Genomic DNA, 20,800 nt, shown 5'->3' with positions numbered 1-20,800 from the left:
GCTGGTGCACTGGTGTAGGGGCCAAGTGATGCACCCCTGCACTGGCAGGCGTCTGTACCAAGCAGAGCCACCCGTTGGCTTGTGCTACCCAGGTTGACCGGCGCAACCGGTGAGTGCGCTAGCATCCACCAGCTACGCCGACGAGGAAGCCAAGGACGGGCGCCTAACAGCTATCGCTGTAAAACTAACCACGGTGTAATTCCGCGTTGATTTACTGCGGGTGAAGTCCTGTGCTTTGGCATAGTCGTTCTTGTTACAACTGCGCTACATTATCAGTGGATCTGCGAAACCACACATAACATGCACTACATTTACTTTTAACATACATGGAGGTCTTATGATTGAAGGGACACTGAGCTATACTCCATGGAATTTTTTCAGGGCAGTAAAATCCGATAGTAGTGGCTCTGTTCACGGTACGTCGGGGAAAAAATACCCGTTTATTGTTCGAACTCTAAGGTTGAAAATATACTATTTTTTTCCACTGCTCGTAAAGTGGATGGCAACTTCGAGAGAACTATAACTCTACACTGGCTGGCTGGAAGTGCCTGACGATGAGTGCTTGTCTGAGAAATCAGCAAACAAAAAGTACTTGGAGCCATCGCTGTTTGCTCGTGTACCACCTCTGGCGACAATAGCTGTCATACAGGGAAAGCTAACATACGGAGGTCATCCCAGCGTGCTCAGAAAGCCAATATTCAGCATCCGTTCACGTTACCGTCAAGAGAAATAACATGTCATCATGTCGCCAGCATCAGTCACGTGACCTCGCACCCGCGGCGATCATTCAGGTGGCCCAGCTGGTTGCCACAAAGTATGTCAGCACGGCGACACATTTCGCTGATTTTAGCGCGTTACACAGAACAGAGTAAATACTTAGCTTTTTTTAAATTTTGTAACGCTTTCTACCTAATAAAAGCTCTTTTTTCGGTGAAAGTCGACTTTTAGTCGCTAGAAGGCAGTAATCAGTCGAAACAGGCCAACTTCAATCATTTCGGCAGTGACCATTACTTCTGCCTTTCTCCCCTCGTTTCTGAAAAAAAAAAAAACTATAAACCAGGGCCGCAGGGCCCAGAGGACTGTCCCGTTTTTACCTCGTTTTTCCACCCCAGAAGCTTCACATCGCGACGCCGTGGCCGGATGCGGACAGGAAGGCGGCCATCGATCGCTCACGAGAAACGCAGTTACCGGTTCTCGCTCATAAAGCGCGGAAATTGCGACGACCCTGAGACGACGGCTCGTCTCTTATTGAGTGCCGCCACGTGCGTCGCCAATTGGTTCGCAGTCGATGTACTGCGCACAGGGGAACAAGCGAGACGGCAGCTGGACACGGTGCGCGCGCGCTAAAGTGCTCGTCCGTACAGCCGGCGACCGAATACCTCCGCTGACTTTGCTCCAGGTGAGTGGAATATATGTTTCATTTTCTTGACTCAGCCTTTCGTTGCGCTACCGCCTACAAATGAACGCATCTAGAACTCTCTCTCTCTCTCTCTCTTTTTACTATCCCTCCGTCAAGAATTTCCCTTCTTCTTTTCCTTTACTTCTGCTTTATTTCTTCTCTTGCTTACTCCTCCCTTCTTTCTTTCATTTTATCCCTCTATACTTCTGTCTTAGCCTTTCAGGTAAATATAAGAAGCTTCCTATAATAACAAGGTTCAGCGCTTTTGTGCGTTATTAAAAACATATAGGAAATCATGCCCAACCTTCCAGGACATCAACTAGTGCCATCTGTGTGATGCCAGTAATCACCGCGTGACTCAAAAAAAAATATTTACACTCTTGATTGAAAGATAACTTAATAGTGATGTGAGATGGTGCGCGAAGGTGCTGATACTGATCATACAGAACAAACTTATAACACGCTTCTTTCGCTCGCGCCAACTAGTGCAACCAGTCATGGGAAGTCAATGGAGTCTAGCGAATATTCAAAATTCCCGCGGTGATTTTTTTTTAAGCCCAACGCCATGCAGCACGTGGCGGTGGCCGCAAAAACTAGAAGCGTTCGTATAGATTTTCTGGGCCTGGACCCAGGGTCATACAACACAACAAGGTCCACACAGGGACCGAGTGAGCTGTAAAAAAACGGCGGCACAATGAAATTTCTCAGTAGTTAGCGACACATCGTAGGCGCAGCTCCGAGCCACGCGCTCGCCGTTCGACAAAAGAGCTTTATTTTCAACAAAGAAAAATTGGTTTGCTGCCAAGAGTGGGATATTGAATTACCTCTACTGTATCTGTTCCTGTTTTACGATTTTTTTCGGGCTACTCAGCACTCCCAGCTAAACAGATTCCTATAATAGCGCCTTTTTATTTGCGTGTCCGGTTTTCATTCTTATCTTTTAATCAAATTTGGGTCATTCCTTGAGAGCGGCATAATGCCGTAGCGTTTTTTTTTTCCTTTTCCGGTGCAGGATGTTTCCATGACATACTACAGGGGTATCTAGCCGAAGCCTCTATAAGTTTCACTTCAGAAGACTTAAAGAGGATATTTCGCTAGCGCAGTACTAACGCTCACTATTTTTTAAGCGAAACATTTCCACGACGCTTTCTTTCGCTCTTTTTCTTTTTTCCTTTTCCTCACTTCCAGAGACTCGAGTCACCGGCAAACACTTGTCCTTGGCAGGGAGTGCGGACGCCATGTTCATCAGAGAATAAACAAACAAGAATTTCCTGAAGGGGCAGCAGAGAGAACGGCTCTACCGAAGAACGATAAAAGGGTAGAACGGCACTTTGTTTCTACCCACTCTTAGACGGGCGAACAATTCGCAAGCTGACCTGCCTTTCCACAAAGGGGGACGCAATTTTTCGGACATCACGGGTGAAGAACTGGACTCTTAATGCGTTCTATCTTTATCACCATTTCCAGGGGTCACTGCCTGCTTAAATCATTGTAAAACTGCAAACCTGATAGGGACGAAGTATAGTGTAAGAATAAGTAACGCTAGCGAAGCATGAGCGAAGGGCACTTTTCAACTCTATATTTGTTATTTGCGCTTAAATGTAAAAACGAATAAAGCAACGACCGTTGTTTCCATGGCGATAAAACACGCAGGCTTTGCTGTCGGTACGGCGGAGGTTCAGTCGCTTTCTGTGCCATGAAGAGTGAAACGTCACGTTTTAAGCCGAGGGCCTTTGTGCAAAGCCATGCTGTTTCTACATCACGGTGGCCGGGGAGCGGAAGGGAGAATTTCAACGCTCCTTCTCGATAGAGACGGATTGATTCCAAGCAGTTTTAATGTTAGTTTTTTTTTTCTTTCAGGGGGATGGGGGGGGGGGGGGAGGTGCCTATATTAAGTATACGGAATAATTTTTTGGTTGCCCCCTATTTCTTCTTTTGACCCGATATTTTTAAATATAACTCTCTACTGAAATCGAGTGGTGTCTACACAGCTGCACAACCGAAGCACGCAATTGCACGTGGCGCCCACCGCGGGCGCACCAGTGTCGCCCGTGTGCAACGTGGCCAGTGGCGAGGCAACAAAGGTAACGCGTGGCGCGCCCTACTGGCGAAGTAACACCTGTTTTCATTCGGCGAACAGGAGCACTTCTGAGCTCAAAGAGCTCTCTCGCAAGCTGCTGCGTTCCAGCGGGCGAACAGGAACACCAGCAGTGTGTTCCAATGGCAGAACGGGAGCAGTTTGGCGACGCCGAGAGTACACGAGAGCGATTCGAGCTCTTTCCGCGCGAGAAATGGAGACCGGAGAAAATCACGTGACGCAAATCATATACTTTTATTTTGGTTGTGTTTCCTTCGTTTTAGCAGCAATGGCGGCGACGGCGAAGCGTCTCCCAATCGCGGATTTACTTGTTCAAATGGATAACGGTACCATTTATGCCCGCTTTAGCTTCACTACGAGCAGCTCATGGAGCAGCTCTAGCAATGATGAAAACACCGAGCTGTACGCTGAAATGTTTGAAAAACTGTTCTCACCGCCGCAGAAAAGATCCAAAGTCAAGGCATTCGCCAAGAAAACTGTCTCCCTACTGGGTTTAAGAGGTAAGTAGTCCATATTCGAAGACGGAAAGATCAGAAATGAACAGTTAAAGCAAAAGTTTACAGGCCTCTCATTACTGGCAATTTCTTGGTCGGCGGTTCAATGATCTCACACGTTGCTTAAACTTATTTCACACAAATTTTCGCGGTTCCGGCCGGCTGTGCCAGGGATGCTGGGAAGGCACGTCACGTGATGCAGCTTTGCCTCCGCACTGCTCTCAGAGTGCATGGATTGTTTCAATGGGGGAACGAAAATTCGCATTCTCGCTGCGCTGCTGTTCTGCTCCTCACTGCTCGTTGCCTCTGCTCCTGATCTGTCAATGGAATTCGCCTCAAGTTGCGCGCACCGGTAACCAGGAGTGCTAGTGTCGCGCGAGTGTAAGTCGCGTGACACTTGCGTCACAGGTGAGTATACAGCGCGATGACGCGAAACACAAGCTACTTTTCTTATGTCGGTCGGCATGGAAGGAGAGGAGCTGCTCGACACTGCTGCTCTGACGATCATCGAGAGCGCCAACTTCCCGCGAAGACACAGAACGGCGTGCCACAGGGATTGCGAGGAAAGGGCCGTTACGCACGACGAGCCTAAGCGGAGGAGAAGCGACGCTGCTCATGACGGCGACTGCGCCTCGCACAACACACACTGCGCACTGACGGATAGTCTGGCAGCTATCGCTGCGTTTCGCGCATTATGAAGCAAGGTATTTTTTCTTCATTCTTGTCCAAATTTTCCCACTAATTCACAATGCACTTACGGTCAGGTTGTTCCCACAGCAGGAGCAGGAAGTTAACTGCAAAAGAAAAGTCACATGTTAAAAGTCAACTCGCAATTCTACGAATTCACATATATACAAACTGTTTTTTATTTATTACAGATTAATTTGGACAGGTTAATCACTTAATATGGGATACAATTGATCAAAACGTAGGTAGTGGTTGAACAGTTAACGTTAACAAATTTGCTGGAGCAAGGAATTCGTCCGGCCTGACAACAACACTCCAGAAATGAAGCGCACTCTTTATAAGCGTATTTCCGCAAAGAAATTATGTAATGGATTAAACGGATAACCCCGTATATTTTGATTAACTATAAACGAGGCGAGAACATGGTTAAAAGCGGAAAAAACTTCATCCGTATGGCTACGATGTCGTCTCTACATGCATCACTCATTTTCTAATTTCCTCGCTCACGCACAGACACACGTACGAATACAACCGCTTGCCGCGGTTTTGTGTTCAACCTCTGATCGTGAAACCTCGGGAATTGATTGACATAAAGCCCTCCAGTAAGGCTTGAATCATCGACCACAGTGGAACGGTGTTACCTTAAGCGACCGACCAACCGAGTATTATCGGCGCGCACGCCAATACGCCAATAAACTCTTTGCAGCCGCCTTCTATATAGCTCTGTATTATTAACTACTATTTGCTCGCCCGACACCGTGATCTATGTCATTTACTTGGGTAAATCAGCATTCGCCGTTTCAGTAATATACTTCCCAACGTTGAAGACGCCAAAGCTGGTGTCAGTCAATCAGGAACAGGATTCTGGTCACTTATTGGTGCCCGTGAGACTGCCGTGATGTATTATCGCACGATAGCCAAGTTGCAGGCTAATCAGGGGCCCTGATCGAGCTGCAATTTCCACAGCGCTGCTGCATGCTCTCATCGGTGCAGAGGACAGGCTTTCTAATTTTTCAGCGGACATTTAGCTGCAGCCACCGCGGTGGCTGAGTGGTTATGGCGCTCGGCTGCTGGCCCGAAAGACGCGGGTTCGATCCCGGCCGTGGCGGTCGAATTTCGATGGAGGCGAAATTCTAGAGGCCCGTGTACTGTGCGATGTCAGTGCACGTTAAAGAACCCGAGGTGGTCGAAATTCCCGAAGCCCTTCACTACGGCGTCTCTCATAGTCTCAGTCGCTTTGGGACGTTAAACCCCCATAAACCAACCAAACATTTAGCTGCCTGCGCCCGGAGAAAGCAGGCTTATAATACATTATCTTGCCACCAACCCTCATGGAATAAACTTATTCTAACCACGGGTAAAGATTAATGTCCTTTCTGCCTAAATCCTCATCCGAACTCCTGGCTCACGAACACTGTTCGCTTCCAAGAGAGGACTCGCCCGTTCCAGAAACACGTGAAATACCGCCAATACCTATATGCAGGCCAGCTTTGCAGCTTTATGCTCTGTTACTCCGCCGCCGGCCGGAAGTCGCGCTTACGCATAAAATATTTTGGGAATCTGGAGACCATTAGATAAGACAGCACGAGACACATATAAGCTATACGAGCCCCATGCGCTGAACATACCGACAAGAAAAAAAAAAGGAAAGAAACGAACGAACGAGGGAGGCGTACGGCGCCATACCATTTGCAAATTGCCTGCGAAACGTTCTATGCGCCATCGCGGCGCCTATATCAGAAGTGCAATGCATGCGTCGGGTACGTTTGCGCGTGCCTCGACTCTCGCCGGGGCGATATAATGTATCCGCGCGCTGCTACATGCTTACGCACCACGGACAACATTGATATTTTTTTCTTCCTTTCCCGCGTTCGTTTCGCACGGAAAGGCGTATAGCGACTCCAGTTTGAAAATTTCCCGGACGTTATTACTGCCTGTCTCGACGGCGGCAAGTTTGCAGAAGATAATGTAGGCGCATCGCTACAAGCTGAGCAAATACTTCTGAGCGATAAAAACTGCCGGCAGTTCTCTGTACCAGAGAGAAGTGAACTTATATATACATTTTCTTTTCTAGATTCAGGAAACGACGGCGGCTCAGAAGCAAGTCACTGAATAACAATTCAGAAAAGTGAAACAAGGAATAAGTAAATTCATAAACCAGCCACTCCGCGCGATGCGGCGTAACTGAGAGCGAATTCCTGCGAGAGTTTACAGCAAACAGGCGAGTGCCATCGGCCTGAAGGAAAAGTTTTAATAGGAGCTACAAGAAAAAAAAGACGAAATTCTAATGGTAGCCATATTTTCAGTGGCAGACAAGTTCGCCCTTTTTTTGTTTTACTACGGACTGATATTGTGGAGGATTTGCTGCACGCCGTCTAGTTCAGCTGCATACGGGTATAGTACAGGTAATAATAACTAAACCGTGAGACCACACGCATACCGCGCAATCAAATTTGGATCCTGACCATTGGAGGTCGGTGTTTACCTTCCGTGGTGGCCTAGGAGCAACGCGACATTTTGTTTCCGAGCGTAACGTAACGGTTTATACCCCCGACAACCTTTCTTGGTAACGGAGCCAAAGCTACACAACCAAAACACACTCTTTCTTGCTACGCAGCTGAATTTACTCCCCAGTCCCAGTTAGCAGTTTCCTCTTAAAACGTAGTGTACTGTTAACGCTCGTTATGTAAGTAATATTTTTAAATACGTCCACATTTCCTTTTAAACGCTAGAGAGTCACGGCGAATTTTTTTTTCTTTTCTTGCGTTACAACAAAATTTTCCCGAACGTGCGGTTACATGAAGCTTCCACAGATGGCGCCATTTACACCAGAGGCACAGTTAAAGAGGCTCCATCTCTGTACCTTTCCCTCTATTTTCAAAAGAGTTGTCGCCGTGTATAGACAGATGCATTTCAGGGGCTGAAAGGTGCAAATATTCCTGTGTCATGATACTGCGGCATGCGCAGCAGAGGTCTGTGTGGTAAAAGATGAATCCGAACTCTGCTGTGCGATGTCGTTCATAACCCTTAGTCCATGCTTCCGGCATGCATGCATACGTTATTGATGCAAAATGCATTCGAACGCCACTTCTCAAGGTTTCTTGCACACAGAATTCGTACAGAACATTTTTGCAGTTTCCTCCATGATTGAAACGAACACGCCTAGGAATATGTAACCGGTATGGCCGCAAAGTTTAATCTTAACAATATCACTCAGGATGAGTTTTGAAATCTCTAATTACGTCCTAACAACTTTGACGGGCTATTAAGATGTGGTCGTAATAGCGAAATGACTGAGCGCGTTTCTTTCTCCTTTCAGCCTGCTTCTCCTGCCCTCTTCTCTGCCTTTACTCACTGGGTAGTATGCCGAGCGAGCACTGCAGGGACGCTATAGACGCGCGCCGCGCATTAGATGAGTTGCCTGCGAGTTTGTCTGTGATTAAAGATTCAGTGGGAGACAATCCGACTGCGACTTTTTATCACCACCATCATTAACAAAATGAAAAAGAAAGCAATGCACTCTCGCTGTGACTACTGAGAATCCTTGAGAAAGCGACCAGTTCGTGAGCCGCAAAATTCCAGGCAAAGCGCAGCAGCAAAAAACCCGTGAGAGCAAAGAAGTCCACGGGGCAGGTTCAGCAAACTGTGAACGGACGCCGGCACCAGTTACGTTTGGCGACTAGTTCCCGATAAATCTTTTCAACCCTCTCGGCAGTCAATAGGCTCTGCTCTGACGCTAAAAAATAAAAGAACCGAGAACACAAAGGGTGCTGCCTCCAACAACTAACCACGATAGGAGCAAAATTCCGCGCCTCCTTGCACGCTTTTTTTTTTCGCACGGAGGCTTATTGGGACGCGCCTACACGAGTTAAAAGGACGGTGTGCACCGGTGCTTTCAAAGGGCTGTCGTCGGCGGAATCACTGAAACCCAGTCATAGCCGCATTGCAGTGGGCAGTACAAAATGGAAACACAGCGCACAGATACACACGGCAAACAAGATGAAGTCAAGAAGTCAAATAGAAAAAAGGCGCGAAACTCACAGATGCCGACCGTGCACACGTGTCGTAGTATGCCTTTTATTGCGTGTAAGTTTTTACGTTAGGGCCACTTTCTCTTCTCTGCATTTTTGATATTTTTTTGTGCTGCTAACCCAGAGCATGTGAATGGCTAAAAAACTGGGAGGATCGAATGCTTCCAGTATAACCAAGGTACAGCAAGCTGAAAGAGAGGAAGGAAAGGGTAAGGTTAAAGTAATAAAAGGGAAAGAGAGAGAGAGAGACATGGTATCGAGCCTCTGCGCGAAGAATCTATACGCAAAGCCCTTGCGCCGCCGCTGCGTTGAGCATCAATGGAATGGAAAATGATCGTGCTATCAAATCGAACCGTTTGAGGACGCGGCCTCCACTGCCTATTCACCAATCACGCTTCGGTGAACTGGGGGGAGGGGGGGAATCTTAATTTGCCTCGAAAGTGAGACGGCGCGTTCAGCACGCTACCGTGAAGTTTCTATGGGCGTTCCGTCTTTTGATCCAGGCGTGCAGCCACGCGTTCTCTTCCTCCCCCTTCCTCCACCTTTCTCCCCTTCGCCAAAACATTTTCCCGTCGTCTCTTACACCCCTTTGAAATGAGGCCAATCCAATAAATCCCTGCGCAATATTCTTATATCTTTGCGCCGGCTGAGCTCTGCTACGAGGGGAGCGCAGCAGAGAGCCAGAGCAGTGGCTGGGACGTCACAGAAAATGAAAATCGCGGTTGGTTATTTATAAGCGCACGTGTCGGCAGACAGTCAAAGTACAAATCTGATGAATGGAAGTTAGGGTGCACATTGTGTATTTACCTACGCGCCGTCACAAAGTCGAGAGCTATGCAAAGTATAATGCTGGTGCCTTTAGACAGGGTGGAGTCTGGGTTGTTGTCGGTGACTGCTATGGCGACCAGCGCAACGGACACAGTCAAAACGATAGGAGGAATCCAGGGGAAAGACATTACTTGAGAATTAAAACAACACACGACCACATAGAATAAAAACGGGCACCACACGCGAAGAGTTGAAGTCGGAAATTATCTAATACACGCATCCGCGCAAAAAAAAAAAAATCATGAGTGCGTTATTTGTGTTTCTTGCTGTGGTGCCTGACAAGAAAGAAAACTTTCTACCTGCTTTGTCATGCTGTCAGTGAAAGAAGTTGATGCCTTCGTACTTTCTGTAACTTTTGATATTTGTTTTCGTCTTTCCCAGCCGATTTTCGCGGACATGATAGCACAACTTCCTTATGCCTAAATGCTTGCGTCCTGTCAGTATATTTTGGTGGAAAGCGCTTTTGGCGTAGCTGGTAAGGTGTGTGCGCTGTTTGTTTTTTTTTTTACACTAAAGGCCACTGAGGATAGCTCCATCCAATTATTGTTCTCAGTAAAAATTGACTAACTGGCTCTTTCTGGGTGGGTGTGTTGACGTTTGCGCTGTAGCAAAATACGTATTTATTGCTTTAAAGTTTTAATTAAAATATATTCCCGCCATCTGATTAAAATTAGTGACATCCATATCGAAAACGGGTGGTTTCCGCTGTTTTGAGGTGGTGAATGGCAGTGCCACCTGGCATCTGAGGTTCGCGTTCAAGAATTGGTGCCAAAGCATGCATTTTACTTACAAAATCGGCCGGTGATGGCGACACCTTCAATTCGTTTAGCGCTCTTTTCCAAAATATAAAAGCTTCGTCCTCAGTGAGGGTGGTCTATTTGTTGTTAGAATGCGGTACCACATCGATTCCGGTCAACTTATCTCTTTAAAACTTGGCCTCATTGTCGTCTCGGGTAATTTAAAGACAGACCTATTCGCGCTCTTGGACCAGGATGAAACCAGTGGCGCTCTAAAGTATGCAGAGCAGAAGATAATGATGCTTCTTATGTGATCACAAATAAAGAACCCGGATAGCAAGGGTGCATACAAGCCTTAAACCGAAGGTAAGATTTCTTGTAGGTGGATAAGAAGTCAGCGGTATTGCCACATTCTCTCCCGTCGGTTTTCGCATAGGCTAATAAACCTGGGGAAATCATTTTTGAGTCTGCAGAGCAATATCAAGGAACGCAATCCGCCGTCACAAGGTGTCCTAAACACCATGCATGCTCCTCTGATCGCTGTGTTAGCCCACTTGGCGCCTAGCGCCTCTTGTGCTGGACTCACCCTAAAATTAGACCATATCGGAAACTGTGATTATGTTTAAGCTGCTTTTCTCTTTATTTTCATTTTCCTGCTCGCTCTGAGGTTCCTCGGGTTACTGCCAAGCGTCTTATGTCCTAGGTCAACGTGAGCTCCCGCCTTCAGCTTGAGCGTGTACTGATAGAACCAACAGAAAAGTTCCCAAAGAACCGCATTCGATTTCTATACCTGCAGCCAACCGTGGGGGGAATATGACTGGCGCCGCCCAATGTTGCCACCATAATGAGCATAAACTCTTCCACTGGATTTCAGAGCAACGGCAACCTCCCAAGTCCTATTTACTGTCGTCTAGATTACGTGTAGATGCCGAAGCTGCTGTTTGAAGCAACTGCATTTTTCTTTTTGCTTTCTGCTGACTGTTCGAGTGTTGATGCGCGCAATCACCGAAGCAGAGTACGTTATCTACCAAAACTCTTTAAGCTTAATAATTGCACAACGGTGACGCTAAAGGCACTGAGAGGAAAAAATGACACTAAACAATTCCGCAAAGCACGTCAAGTCGCTTTTTAAATTGGCTGCGAATTCAGCCAGGCATAGTCCACATCTCTTTTTTGTGCTCTCAAAAGAAGGATAAAGTTCTTCTAACAATATATTTCGTTTTTAAAAACTTGAGAGAATACACTGGAGAAAAAAGTGTTAACTTTTAAATTGTTTTGTTTTGGGGGCACTGGCGCTGTCTGTTAGTGCTGGCCAGTCATGAGTCATATTACGCTTGTCGTGCACCCAAGTTTCTGGAGCTTTCTTTTGCATTTTTGTAATGTCCTCGAGCCAGAAGACATAGCGCCGCGTGTGGCTTGCACGTTGGCAAAATATGGTTGCCGCAGGATACAGGATGATTATGGTGGCTAGAGCTTCTTTTCGTTGACTTCGGCGTGTTTTAAAATAAGAATGACGTGACATATGCACGCGTTCTGTGTTCGTACTCCTGAAATTACTTTGCTAAAAAAAAACCATTACAAAATTTGACATCTGCGCAGTTTTTTTTCTTTTTCGCTTTCTCCCCTGCGAGGGTCACGCCTCTTTTCAAAGGCACCCTAGAAATACTCGCATCATTCCGCGGCGGCATGGGGAAAGGCAGAACTGCTAGGAAAGGACTCGTCCCAAGAACGGCGGCTGACCTCTCGCGCACCGAGAGAACTGTATAAGAATAATGAGTAAGGAAATCGAAGCGTGTACGTCGGTTCACCGCACACGCTCCGCGAGGGCGGCCCTGGTTGCTTCTGTACTCCGGCGCACGCGTGACCAAGATAGGCAGGGCCTGGCGGCCGCAGCCCAGGGCCCGGAGGCGTAATCAAATCGAGCGGCCGTCTTCCATGCGTCCACGTTTATCTGCTTGCCGGCGCAGTGTTCTTGGAGCGCCGCTATCGCACATATTTGGCGAGCCATTCGGAATACTTGCGGCCTGCTACAAAGCAGCACCGGCGGCATCACCAGAAACGAAGCCTTTTACTTTTTCTTCAGCTAATCCTTCCAGGCACTCTCACCTCCGACATCACATACACCTCCTCATCCTCCAAACCTGTTCCTCATTCACGCACCCGCTTCATGCTCGTGCCCTCGCGTTGGGCTGTGCTCAAGTCCAATCCTCGGATCGCGCATCGCAGGGACACGTTTTTTCGCTTCTTTCGTGTGTGTCACAGTCTCGACTCGTCTTCGTTCGAGTACATGCTTCGTCATTCCGCAGCCCTCCTTGCCCCGTCAAGAGGATAAGCCTCACGCGCGCCCTCTCCTAGCGGAAAGATGAACGTCCAATAAACGCGGGAACGAGATGAGTGGAGCGCTGATGGCAAGAGCGCGAGCGTGCTAAATGAATTAGGTCCGGCCGCACCACTCACGCGTACGGAAACACGAGTCTCTGCTCTTGTGTTTTCTTCTTGTTTTTTTTTATTGGTGTATTTTTTGCTAACGTTGACTCTCTTTTCTCGTCCTTCTCGTTTCCTCTCCTGGCCTTGGCGGCTTCGTCTTGATTTGCTGAATGGGTCGACGTTCTCCGCTTGCTTCAGCCCTCGCTAAAACAAGCTCGGTCAGAAGTATATGGAACGAATCTTGTGAAAGTATTTCGTGCGAACTCTTTCTCCAGCTCTAAATTTTGTTTTACGCTTCCAGCGAACGCTATGCGCGTGCTTTAATAAGACATGCACTCAACGGATCGTGCCCTCACGCAAAAGGGAAAAGAGCATCACAGGCCTTTCGAAGAGGACCACATCAAGGCGGCACCGTAACCCGGAGATTTGTTTTGAGATCACACTTTTTCTGACGATGCGCGCTACAGTGAATTCGCTGTACTTTTGCCCATTGCACAAAGAATGCACTGCGCAAGGAGGTACTTTATAAGGTAGCACGGTGGAAATATTCAACTCACTAACGAAAGCAAATGCCTGCGATTAGTCCTTGGATAGCAAGACCATCAAGTTTTAATTTACATTTGTGGCATTATTCGGGCAGAATCTGCAGCTGGTGCTCAATATTTCATACGTCTTAAGCGACATGTGATGATAGCTGAGTCTAACTTTGTGACGTGCTGCGGGAAAAAGAAATATTTTGTCAGTTTTTTTTTAATTCGCCGCTTTCTTCGGTTCTTTTCAACACGTACAAATCACTTTATTATGTTAGAGAAACTGACATTCCGAACAAGCCACGTCTGGCGAATGCGCACGAGACCATCGTTAAAATTTAAATCTGCCACCGCACAATATCTCGTTCATTTCTTCCGAGAACTTTTCGTGAATGGCACCACCTGCCTGCTATATTAGTAAGCATCTCAGGCACGCAATCTTTTCATCAAGCGTTGGCAACGCAGTCTGAAACACAAGTCTCATGACTGCGGCTGAAAGCATTGCTTTCCATAATAAGAGTGCAGTTGTCGATGTTTCCTGGCATTTTAAAACTTAAGTATGCATTTACATACACCTGTACTTATTCTCCATTTGTACAAAATATTGCTCTTCGATGCAAGTTACTGAGTGCTAACCGGTTATTATGTCCCAACCCTCTTCAACTCTTTCTCTAATTTAGAGGTAATGAACATAAGTTAAATGTATAAGCTAAGCGCCATAAACACGCACAATATGACATGTGTCGCCAATGCGACAAGGAATCCAAGCAGCTACGTAGGCATGGAACTTTCGCCGGCACGTATAATTTCTTTCCACGCTCAAATTCTTGCTTACAGGAGACGCCTCTGAGACATCCAGTAAACCGCCTGCAAGAAGTTCAAATCTTTCATGAAGACCACAGCCAATTCCACCCGAGAGTGATTCCACTGACGCTACGGATCCTGAAACGTACCTCAGCAGGACTGCAATCTCGCTTCAAGTACTTGAGATGGGTAGTATACGCATGACAACCCGCTAAACGAGCAATCGCATGAAGGACAGGCTGCTGTAATCATCATCATCGCCTTCACTTTGCGCGAACCTTTTCCGCTTCAGCTAAGTCTCCATTCTTCGCGCGATAATTTCAGGCACTTCACCTTAAACTTTAATGCGCGAACCTGCGACAACACAACAGGGAAAAAAAATCTATTTTAACATTCATTGCTAGTAAAAATCGTTCATTTCACTCTTCGTTTGATGATCCCGAAAACCACGCGACAGGATATAATATACAAAGTGCAAACGATATCATCAAACACCGTTGGGAAGACAAAAAAAAAAGAAACAGTGACGTGCACACATAGGACGACATCGTCGAAAGGGGTCGTTCTGAGCCTACTAATGCCCATGCCCACACTCGGCGTAAATAAACGATGACGAGCGAGAGAAAGAAAAGGCAGCTTATCGATGAAAGAAAAGAAAAATGAAGAGAAAAATAAGAGAAGAAGGGTTGCTGCCGGGCGGACGGAAGTGCCAAAGACCTCGGCTCATCCGCCATTACGATCGTGATGACACTGCGCGCGCTGTGCCCGTACCGGGGACGCCCCGAGGACCAACGAAACCCGGGCGGCAGCGTCGTAAAAACTTTATCGCCGGACTCCTGTCATCAGCGTGACGCGCGGTCATTCGGGGCGCAAAACTTTGCCTCCAAATCCTCTTTAGCGAATGACGCGCCCGAGGATACAATGAGCACAAACATCTCCACTGAACAACAACAGCAAAAAGCCGGGCCACGCAACTAACGGATGGACAAAAGAGATTAAGGGTAAATGCCGAGGGGAAAGCAGAGGAAAGCGCCCTCAAACGAATCTGCGAGCCTCATTTGTAGCTGATATTTTCAACCTACTAGCCATTTCCACGTGCAACATAAAAGCAAAAAATAAAACCTCGTTTTGAATAGCTGGGAGCGCACTCACTGCTTGTTAACTGGTCGTAAACGCACGCCCACTATGCGATTAGGGACGATTTCTCCCGAATTGTCCTCGTACAGAGCGTGCCCGCCCCATTATGTCCCGCATGGGGACTTTCCTGGATCCGATTGGCCCCAGCCACCCGCTTTGCACCTCATACATTTTCTTTTTTTTTTAAGTTGCCACGTTGGGCACACTGCACCCCTCCCGCTGCCGACTTATATCCTCCGAGGGTGGCAGTTGGGAGTTCGTGCGCCCGCGCTTAGGATAAAGATTTTTCCGCCGGAAAGACGGCCCAGAAACGAAAGCGTATACAGGAGCTAAACAGGCGTGGAACACGTTTGCCGCCTAAGCCCCACATAACAGCGTTACCATTAACCCAGCTATAACGAGCTATAAGTCCGACTCAGTTCGTACTTGCTGGGAAACGAGACTGCCTTTCTTTGGCTTTTGCTTAATAATCTCGCTCGCTCGACCTTAAGTACAGTGTAGTAAGCGCCGCATTATAACGCTTGCCGAGCGCGTTGCTTCAAGCAAAAAAAAATCGTAATGAGAAAGTTTTTTCGAGAGCTGCGCACTCGAAAGTTTCTATACCGTCTGGTGCATTGCTTCCTCGTAAGGAACAGGCGGTGCTTTAAATCCGCCAGCTTTGAAAAAGTTTCTTTTGCGTTGCTGCAAGAAACCACTTTAATTCAAGCGCGGGGGGACTTAACTGTAGCGGAGAACAAAAAAAAAAGGGAGCCGAACAGGAATTTTGGGTTTCATGGGTGTTTTCACGTTTCTTAACACCGTGACACAGACATCTCATTCGAGCTAGACGCAGTACTAGAAAAACGCCGGCAAAGCAAGTGAAAGAAAGCTAGGCCTGGTTAAAACCATCGCGACTGTCTGCCGTGAAACACTTGAGCAGTTACGCCGCTAGTAAGAAGAGAAAGCAAACAAAAAATGATAAGGGAAGGCTGGCGGTATTGAATACACAAAAAGATAAACTTCGTGAATAAAGCTGCCGCTCAGACCACTAACAAGAAGATGGTTAAAAAGTTCTCTTTTGAGCATTGGACTGATTCAGAGCTTTTTCTCCCAAATTCTTACCCTCCGTGCATGCTGGTATAACGTTTTCCATCAATCCCGTGTTTACTTCTTTTTTTTTTCTTTTTTTTTCGCAAGTGAATTGCACGCTCCGCTGGCTTCACTGGCTTCTGCGTTTTTACTTTTTTCTCCCAGTGTTTATCTTAAACTATTTCATCCGAAAATTCAACCCTCAGCTGCCTTAACGCCCGTTTCTTGTAAGGTTTCTTGCTACTCGTTCCTTTCGCGTGCCCGCTTTGTGTTGCGGCAAGAGCGGCTTTACCAAACAGAAACGCACGGGATGGCAGACGAAAAAAAAAAAAGAAGCAGAAAAGATTTCAAAATTTAGCGTAAGTAGCGAAGAGCCGAAAGACAAATGGACGCATCGAGGCGATGCGCCGTTTATCCCGGCTGTTGTTGACTCTGCGGCATTCTGTCCCACGCTTCGGAAGGCAGCGCCATCTGACGAAAGGTAGGGCGTTGTAAAGTTGTTTTTCACACACCGTTAAAGCGGCGCTGGTGAGAATGGCAAGGAGGAAAAGGAGGAGGAAACCAGAACTAGCAGCAAAAAAAAAGAGGGAAAAAACGGGAGGGACCTTTGTTTTTCTTTACTTTTATTTCTAGCTTTTCAATAAACATTTTACCGCCCCTGTGCATGCATTGCATTTTGCCGAGCAACGAAACCCTGCTAAACTTCTGGAGAACGATGCTGCTGATATCAAGTTTCGGAGATGCTTAAAAAAAGTAACTCGTACTTCGCCCGATCTCATGACTGAAGAAGAAAAGATCAGTCAGTGTGACGGTGACTGCGTACGGAGTCACAATAAGACTTTGGGAGCGGCGGCACAGGAGCGCGCAGCTAGAATACACAGTGCGAGCATCGCTCAGAAAAATTGGAAACACACCGCGGACTCTCGACGCAAACCGCGTATAAAGGCCGACTGCTTCGACTCGCAGCCCTCTGGGGGGCCGTTGCTTTGTTTCTAGTCCAGCGCGAAGCGCGCATCCGAAAGACGGGAGCTCGACGAAGTCTCTCGCTCGGTTTATCGCGCGTTTTCCGTATTATTGCTCAAAGGAACGGGCCTGAGGGACAGATGAGAGGGGGGGGGGGGGGGCAAAGACGGAGACAATCCATTCCACGAGCGACGCGCGGGTGACAGCTGCACCCGACTCGACGATTGTGCGCGCGAGGAAATTATCTCCCCTGGCTACGGAGACCGGCCTTCGTATAAATTGCCCCCGAGGAAAATAAGTAAATTGAGAGGAGAGTGGAGATATTTCTTTGTCTCGACTGAATTGGTGCTATTAGTGCGGCCCGCTTCAGAGTTTTCAAAGACGAAGCGAGGCCTCTTCGGAAAACGGTACAAAGAATAGCGTTTCTCTTTCTTTTTTTCTACATTAGATATGAGAGTTGATAATTTTTAATCAATGTACGACGCAAGCCTATAAGGGAAAGAAGATACGAGTTGCATGGTACAATGTTACCGAGAACATCAACTGTTGAACTGGCAAATGCTGATGACGGCAGCTGCATAACGTTAGCAGCATCTGCATGGAACAAGTAACAAAGCGCAGTATCAGAACATCGAAGGAAAATAGGCTGAGTACAAAATAACTAAAAAACTAACGGTCTTGTGTGAAGCATGACATGCCAGGCATTGTGCCAACTTCGTCATGAAAGTCAGCCATTGTGTGGTGCTGACCAGTGTTTGCGGATCACTCTGCAATGAGTGCTATGCACAAGTATGGCCCCTAAAGCGCAAGAGCCTTTATGTGTAGAAAAAAAAAGGGGAGGGGGGGGGGCATTCTAGTGTGCCCTGCTACCATTGAAACTGCGTTGCCCAAATTTTTAAGGAATGCGATTTCGAGACGCCGCGGCAAACAGCGCGGCCGCTAAACCACATGAAACGGCCATAGAATGGGTCATTCGTCCAGACACCTTGATGCATTCGAAGTTCCATTTCACTTGAGTCCGTTTATTAGTGCCTCAAAGGCCCGAGGGAATTACAAAAGGGGAGAGAAAACGCAATATATGTGTGCCAACAAGAATAAGAACACCAGCCAGAACAGCAGAACCTGTAATGTCAGCAGAAGGTTGAGCATGGTGCAACGTGCGGTATCATGCCTCTCTGATCGGAGTGCTCCTGGCAAACACACTGCCCCCATTATTCCCCTTTTGGCGAGAACAATAAAACGGATTTGTATTTTATTTCTGAATATCATCCAAAAGCATAACAAAAGGCCTCACAAACGATAGGGGTGGCCGCAAACGTCGGTATTAGCAGCGTCAGCAGCATCATGCATAGTCTTTTTTCAAAAGTTCAGAGGGCCAGCTTGGGAATTTGGCGCGCCAGGCGAAAAGGCATGTCCCAATCCCATTCAAGAGCAGAGGTGGGCAACCTCATGAGGTTTCGACCTCACGAGGTCGGCGTCAACCTCAAAACGACCTTAACCTCACGTCGTGAGGTGAGGTTGAGGTGAGGTCGACGACGGTTCGAAATTTTGTGAGTGAGGCCACGTCTTACTCCGACGAGTGCCGCTACCGAAGCGGAGTTGCAGCGCATCACCGCAGTGTTCATGCAATGACGCTTGGTGTTCGGTTTCCCCTGTTTGGACAACCGGATGCCACAGTTCCCTCTTAGCTTCCGGTGCCGCGTCGTTACGTCCGTTCAGTCCGAGCCTACAGGAAACCGCACCCCTCTGGTCTTCCCGGAAGGAGTGTTACTGTCAGATCACGCCACTCTCCCTCCCCCTTGCCCCGCTGGCGTAGCACCCGTAGCTGCCTGCCGGTCGGCTCAAACTCCAGGGAGCGCGCAAAGCACGTAATTCACGTTGATCCGCGGTAGCTCTGTTTGATGCCGCAAACAAATAAGTTCCGTCCAAGAAGCACGCAATAAATTCGTCGCAGCGCGGATGGCCCCAAGCAAGACTGCTTCGTGTTCATGCTTGTTGCCGGCACTGACGTCATGGCTCTTGCCTTGCAGTCGAATAAAGGGGATCCTGCTGTACATTACCAGCTGGCTTAACAGAAGCTAAAGTAGTCGGCCCAGGCGAGAGATTGTGATTGAGCTGGTTCCTAACAAGGACATCTGCTGATTCGATGAAAAGAGAACGAAGCCAGAAAAACCTGTATAACACCGTCGAAGCTTTTGATCGGTGACTTCCCCTTTCTAATCTCAAACTAATTCTGTATATTCCTGTTCCGTAATGCAAGCAGCTGAAAATATAATTTCACTTTTTTATACTTCCGAATGACCTCTCTTTTGGTCTCCGGTTCCTGGTTCCTTCTCAGAAATTCGCTTAATATGCCGAAACACCGCGACACGAGGCGAACGTGCCAGCATAGCGGTGTTACAGAGGCGAAAAAATGCAAAAATATAATGAGTGTATGGTGATGTGGTAGCTGATTCCTTTTCCTTTTTTTAATGAAGATGTGTGAATGGAACTGATCACATGCTCGCGATGTGCTGCTGAGTCGCTGTTTCAAACCTTCTAATATGACATTTAATGGGGAACACTGTCGTTCTCTTCTGTTATAGTGTGCGATTTTGTTTGTATGTTTCTAATCATCCTCTTTTTTTTTCTCGTATGGGATCAGTTAAGTTGGTGGCCTGCCTTGCAGACGACCAGGCACTGCACGTTGTCTTTGCAGAGACCCATCGTTCACTTTAAACGCCTTAGCAGAATGCTCGCGAGGTACTCGTGGTTAAAAAATGGCGAGGATGCTGGCGTACCACTGATTAATTCAGTTTTGAAGGAAAACAAGTGATTGACTTAAAGCAGCTTGTCTCAGACGAAATGGTACCCAGAATTCTGTTGAGGCGTATTGAGTACTTAGGCGGTATTTTTTTCCCCGGGCGGGGGGCTCGGAAATAGATATCGCTGCAGAGAAATTTGAGCGGAGAGCCATGGTGCTCATGACAGAGAGAGTGGTTCACGCTGCCCACTCTAGGACAGTTATTTTTACCCGTGTGATTTTAATAGTTTGCACAGTGTTCGAAGACGTAATCTAGCCCTTTCTTTTAAAATGCCGCGGGTTCACCGAGTCATCGGAGAATTCCCAGGATTTTGAAATCATTACCGTCGCCACCTGGAAAGAAGTGGCGGACACGGAGGAGGTTCTTCACATCCCAGGAACATCAACATCATCATCATCATTAATTATTAGCTGCAGGTATTCCTATTTTCCCGCACAATAATTGTCTTCTGTTGCTGGGTAATGTACAATATTTAATCAATATTCTGGACACTTTTAATTTGGTTGCATTATATCTGACTTCCCCGGGCTTATAAGGATACACTGTTAGCATCATCGTCATCGCCATCATCTCGAGAGTCAAAGGCATGTGTCGTTCCATGATCTTTGCGGTATGTCATACATGAGAACTGGCGTGTTTACCTGCAGGACAATCCGAATGTCATTATGTGGACCCGGTTGTGTGGGCACTCTTTGTAATGCGTCATGCGCGCATGTGTAGTAATGTGGGATTCATATGGATCTTGAAATGGGGGTGGAATGGGGTGGATGGGGGCCTGGTATGACGAGAAATT

General features: G+C 47.3%; 1 protein-coding gene across 4 annotated transcripts in view; it reads right to left on the bottom strand.

Moving 5' to 3' along the window:
• The window catches only part of Dgk (diacyl glycerol kinase 1), a 418,312-nt gene that overhangs the window by 240,120 nt on the left and 157,392 nt on the right, over window positions 1-20,800 (bottom strand). For all 4 annotated transcript variants that reach the window (XM_077668715.1, XM_077668709.1, XM_077668711.1 and 1 more), the window contains exon 3: window positions 4,750-4,785. The gene's annotated coding sequence lies outside the window, so the exon portion shown is untranslated. The remainder of the gene's footprint in view (window positions 1-4,749; window positions 4,786-20,800) is intronic.

Source organism: Amblyomma americanum, chromosome 6 (assembly GCF_052857255.1).
Source record: "Amblyomma americanum isolate KBUSLIRL-KWMA chromosome 6, ASM5285725v1, whole genome shotgun sequence".
Classification (NCBI taxonomy): domain Eukaryota; kingdom Metazoa; phylum Arthropoda; class Arachnida; order Ixodida; family Ixodidae; genus Amblyomma; species Amblyomma americanum.
This window is presented reverse-complemented; position numbering and strand designations above follow the sequence as displayed.